The sequence below is a fragment of the Homarus americanus genome, unplaced genomic scaffold (genome assembly GCF_018991925.1).
Source record: "Homarus americanus isolate GMGI-L3 unplaced genomic scaffold, GMGI_Hamer_2.0 scaffold37032, whole genome shotgun sequence".
Taxonomy (NCBI): domain Eukaryota; kingdom Metazoa; phylum Arthropoda; class Malacostraca; order Decapoda; family Nephropidae; genus Homarus; species Homarus americanus.
The window spans coordinates 50,970-56,969 of record NW_024731852.1 but is presented as its reverse complement, the minus strand read 5'-3'; the positions used below and the strand labels follow the sequence as shown (position 1 = coordinate 56,969).

The following is a 6,000-nucleotide window of genomic DNA, read 5'->3' as shown; positions in this document are numbered from 1 at the left end:
GATAAATAATTAAGGGTGGAACTACTCAAGTTATGGGCGGGGCTAGATAAGCTATGGGCGGGGCTGGATAAGTTGTGGGCGGGGTTGGATAAGTTATGGGCGGGGCTAGATAAGTTATGGGCGGGGCTAGCTAAGTTATGGGCGGGGCTAGATGAGTTATGGACGGGGATAGCTAAGTTATGGGCAGATTTAATAAGTTATGAGTGAATCTAGATAAATTAAGGGTGGGGCTAAATAAACAGTGTGTGTGGAGCTAGATCAATTATGGGTGGAGCGAGATAAATTATGGGTGGAGCTAGATAAATTATGGGTGGAGCGAGGTAAATTATGGGTGGAGCGAGGTAAATTGTGGGCAACGCTGGAGAAAGCTATGGACGATCTATAAATGATAATGGAAGTAGATATATTGTTGGCGAAGCTACAAAAGTTTCGGGGAATACTAAAAAAAATTGTGGGAGGAGCTAAAAAGAAATAAAAATATGGGTGGAGCTCGTGGCGGTGGCTCCTCCCCTTGCTTCGACCACTAAAAGAACATCTACAACTTGTCGGAACCAGTTACCAGTGACCGCTCGAGGCTCCTCAGAGGTGGGTGTTTACTGCTTTGTCCGCCTGACGTCCGTTGCCTGACCTTACGTTGAGTGGAGCACAACACTACCGCTCATCCACACACACACACAGGTAGAGGACCTCGTGTTGTCGTGAGTCAACCCAGGACCATCGTGAGTGTTATTCTCGGCAAAGTCAGGAAAGCGGCCACAACACCAATAAAGGTTAGTCAGGTTTATACCTTTGTGTTTCGTACATTGACATTCAAGTTTACTATACATATACAATGTGTGTGTTTGTGTGTGTGTGTGTGTCATTCATAGTGCTGTGGTCAGATACATGGCTTCAGAAGAAACAAAATATGCATTCAGCAAAAAAAAATAAGTTTTATCGTTTTTTCCCTTCACTTTCCTGAGAAGTGACGAGAGGGTTTCTGACCATGAGTTAAGAAGTTAAGAGTGCGCCAAATATTAGACGTTACAATATGGCATTTCTTGAGATGAGACTGTGCCTTTGTTGAAGTGCTCACTATATAGAGTAATTTTGTACATTTTATACCAAGTACAACACATCAGACGTAAAACATTGAGAGCGGCGGCTTAAGCTGCCAAGGTGGGGAGCATCGTCACACTACCGAAGGATGATGTAAGAGCGGGGATCAACAGCCCATGTCGAGAGTTGGACTTTTTCAAAGCCATTAAACTTTTTGCTGTAACGCGCATGTCTTATTTTGTCGTTAAAGGTCAACAGCTCACCACAAAACTCATGTTTAACACGACGTAGAAACGACAATTACACTAAAGCCCGGTACACGCAATCGATTTTTTATCACACTTGTCTGCAAACAAACCTGAACTGTGTTTTTCTCCACACTACGATTATGTCTGCTCTAACAGTTCGCTCTCAGATTTCAGAAGAGCATGTTTACCGCAGAAGAATAGCTGCTATTTATTCGTGCTCTGGCATATGCAATGTGAAAAAAGTCAACGAAACTAAAATGAAAAGAAATGCAATGTGAAAAAAGTCAACGAAACTAAAATGAAAAGAAAGTTGTCTAAACAGCTATTGCAGAGACCATATTTATCATAAAAATTTATTAGCAAAATTACAACTCGAGCCTTACGGTTAATATTACTAACCACGATCTTGGAATGGACGAAGAAAGATGTCGCCTTCTCTTATCACCAGTTATCCCATCGACTGAGCAGAAAGACACTAGCATGAATGATGATGGCCCACTAAATCTAATACGAACTCGTTGTAAAAGTGCTCAAATCACTCATTGTCACTATACCAGTACAGCTGATAACAACAATGGGCAGGAACTAGCGGCTACCTACCAGTGTCCCAGTGTTCATTATAAGCTATAATAATATACCTAATCTAGCTATTTTCGATAACCCCCTGTGTGTCATTATACTTGTATTTCTTAATACCAGTACAGTATAAATGAATAATGTAGATGCATAACAATGAAGACTAAAGGCAGAAAATGGCAGGTTAAATAAGTCTGAAGTTTTTAAATGAATTATAAGTTCTATTTCTTACCGCACTTTTAATTTTCGGAATAAATCTTTCAATTTGTGGTAGACCTCAAGTACCTTCGCGCATTGTCACAAGAGGTTGAGTCTGCTGTTGTTACTACTATTGCTAAAGGCAGTGAACTAACCTAAACTCTATCCGTTTTACCTAATCTTTTCGGGCAGCGCTAGATTTTGCACAAACCACCACTATACACGTTCAGTTTTTTTTGCCCAAAGTTGATTGATCAGAAAAGTATAAGTAATAATTTGAGCGTGTTTGCATATATTACTGACATTCTTATTATATTAAACTGAGTATTGTAAAAATGCTCTTCAGATCACTGTTTCTGAGGTTCTACAAATCAGGTGCACCCTGACAGTGAGCTCATTTTCTTGTTATTATACAAGAAGGAAGCCCAATCGTCGTCTCTGGGGAAAAATTAAACCCAAACGAGGTGAACACTCTACCAATGATGTGTTATGGGGGCGGGGTGCTGGGTAGGGGGCGGGGTGCTGGGTAAGGGGCGGGGTTTTGGGTAAGGGCCGGGGTGCTGAGTAAGGGGGTGGGGTGCTGAGTAAGGGACGGGGTGCTGGGTAAGGGGCGGGGAGGGATAAGGTAAATATAGTTACTCATTGAAAAAAAAACGTAAATAATGTCATTAAATCTATTTCGGGGAGACGCCTGTGTTAGCCGAATCCTGCTTCGTGTCTCTTTGTCTTGTTTACAGACCACGTTCACACTTTTATTATCATTGCGCTTCAACAACTAAAGTCTTCAAAGGTTAGAAATTACTTTAGCCTACCAACCAATTAAAACTTCAAAACTCCTTATTTACAATCGAGATTCTTAATTTAGTATAATTTCGAAATCAACTCACGGTACCCTGGTGTAGTACCATCCATACCCATGTTCCATTTCTGTATTTCCAACATATTTACTCTTATATTCTCAGATTGTATTTGCTCTTAATCTTTTTCTCTATTTAGGTCTAGTTATCACAGCTCATATTTCATCCTCCTGTTGATCACTGAGCGCTGGCCGGTCTGAAGGTCCCAGCAGGTCAGTTATAAATTTCTCTATATGATGGTCAAGGGCGGGATGGACAGCTTATTTCTTGGTCAATGTCTCTTTTTCTGTCAAGATAATTCAGTGTCTTATTTTACTAAAGATAATGGTTATGTCTGTACATGGGTATTGGTATATCTCCGTACTCAACAGGAAGAAGAACTACTCAGGCTAGGACTCAAATTTAGCACTAATGCCAAAGAGAGTGTGTGTGTGTGTGTGTGTGTGTGTGTGTGTGTCCGTCACCTTAATTCTAAATTCGTTGGCGCAAATGATAGGTTCCCTGGGGATGTTGTCACTCTTATTATTGTTATTACTTGCCTGAGTACCTTCAGTGTAACCCTCTTGCTGTACGACAGTTTGGGACGGCTGGTAGTGTTCCTCACCACGTTCATTCCTGAAGCCCAACTTTATATTGAATTGAATTGAAACAGTTTATTTAGCCAGAAAAACACAGATACAGTGTGGATAATAATAACAATATTAACATGGCTGAACCAGTTGAGAACCTGGGCTCTCTTTTAGGCACCATACGTCAGGTTTTCCCCAGACATGTCCTCCTTTTCGGCTCATAAATCTCCATCCGGCCGTGTTTTTTACATACCAAAAAATGGTCGGGATTTTACCACGCTCATTATGTTTACATAATTACCCGCAAACGATAGTGTCCCCTAAAAGAGTATTTTACATAAGGGCTAATTTGTTAAACCTACCCTTTTTATACCCGACAAATTTTACAGTGCAGTGAGTTCGCTAACCTAGGACAAGTATTTAAAGACCTTAGTTGTTAAAGGGCAGTAATATAATATCAACCCGAAAGGTGATCAGTAAAGGCGGGCGTATAATATGCTCTTTTAGCACTCACTGAGCGAAACTAGTCGTTAATATTTTAAAAGAATCGTTCAGTGATAGTTTTCGGCAACTGAGTAACATAATGTGGACATAATAGACCAGGACTCAAGCACACCTCGGCGATAATGGTCACAAATGTCCTTATTTAATTAACCATTGACCTTTATTTTCAAACTTAAGACAGTTTACTCTTTCATACGGTAGTGTAAATACCATCAGCAATGCCAGTACCATGCTACCCTCCATGTATCCCTGGAAATATATCACGTACCTCAGGGGGCATCACGCACCCTGTTTGACAATCACTGAATCAAGATAATGCCGGGAGCATAAATTATAAATATTACTACCAACATTATTATTATTATTATTATTATTATTATTATTATTATTATTTTATTATTATTATTGGTGGTGGTGGCGATAGTAGTGTGTGTGTGTGTCGAAGCTCTCGTAGTTAAAACCAACCTAAGAGGTATTCCGAATCCAAAACTAGACCACAGAATCTTAACCCTGCAGTATCAGCTCTGTACATGACTGTCTTTGACTGACTCTCTCACTTAATGATGGATAAAATTGAATTTCTTGACTAACTAAGCATTGTGAAAGTGATTCATCCGTGTGTTCTTTTCTCCACGAGTTTAAAATATTAAAAAGGTTATCTGCGTCATACCTGTTGATAATTGTCGCGTTATTTTACCTGAATAAAATATATAAAAAATAGTGTAAATGTAATTACTGTTCATTATGTATTTGCTAACACCTATTTACTCAGATGATACACTTATATTATTGATAATTTTCTTGAGTAAATGTCCGGTAATTGTCAGAGGGTTGCAACACCCGAAAGGCTCAGCCATGTTAATATTGTTGTGATTATCGTTTACTTTGTGTCTGGCAGAATAAACGTAGCCTGCCTAAAATTACTAACTTGACTGGGTAACCGCACTCAGTAAGGTCATCCTAATGCGGTCAAAAACATAATCACAATCACAGATCAAGGTAAAAACAAACTATACAACCTCTTATGGTCGCTACATGGAATGTCAGGACCCTTCTGGATACTGCACAAATGAGCATCCTGAAAGAAGAACTGCAGTTGTAGCAAAAGAGCTGGCTAAGTATAACATCGACATAGCCATTATTGAGTCCCGGCTCCCAGACAGGGGTCGACTCACAGAACGGGGATCTGGCTACTGGGGAGAGAAACCGCATTTATGGAGTTGGCTTTGCCATCCGCCAATCCATCCCACAAAGGCTAACTGAAATGCCTATTGGGATCAACGAGCGCATCACTACGCTTCGAGTCCCACTGAATCACTCACGTCAGGCCTTCTTCATCAGTGCATACGTCCCTACACTGGATGCAGAGGATGACATCAAAAAGACTTTTTACGCCGTCCTCGACAGAGTGCAAACCTCTATCCCCAGAGAAGATAAGATTGTTTTTCAAGGTAAATTCAATGCCAGAATTAGCAGAGAAGCTGACTTATGGCAGGGAAACATAGGGAGAAATGGACTAGGCAGGTGTAATCCCAACGGCCTACTCCTCAACAAGTGCGCTGCACACAACCTCACTGTCACCTACCCCTTGTTTAGGCAGGCCGACAAGTTCAAGGGTTCTAGGCAAAGCCCACGATCCTAACATTGGCATCTCATTGACTCCATCATTGTCAGAGAAAGAGATCGCCGAGATGTCAGGAGCATCGAGGCTACCATTATCCATTAACAACTACGTTGGGTTGGCCATGTTACCCGCATGGACGACAGTAGACTGCGGATAACGGGAAAGGTAAAAGGATAGTCTTAAGACAAACCCGAAAAAGTGCCAAATCGACCCACTCACCTAGGAGACGATATACTCCACACCGCAATGCTTGGATGAGCATCACAAGGAAAGGTGTGAATACTTTCGAGTTAGCCCGACTGCATACCGAGGCAGACCAGCATCAGCGCCGGAAAGACGCTGCCGCCACCCCTCCCGCAGTAGATGTAGCCCTCCACACATGTAAC

General features: G+C 41.3%; 1 protein-coding gene across 1 annotated transcript in view; it reads left to right on the top strand.

The window, feature by feature from the left end:
* Window positions 1–573: 573 nt before the first annotated feature.
* The window catches only part of LOC121867882, a 47,412-nt gene continuing 41,985 nt past the window's right edge, over window positions 574–6,000 (top strand). Inside the window, exon 1 of the mRNA XM_042368006.1 lies at window positions 574–770. The gene's annotated coding sequence lies outside the window, so the exon portion shown is untranslated. The remainder of the gene's footprint in view (window positions 771–6,000) is intronic.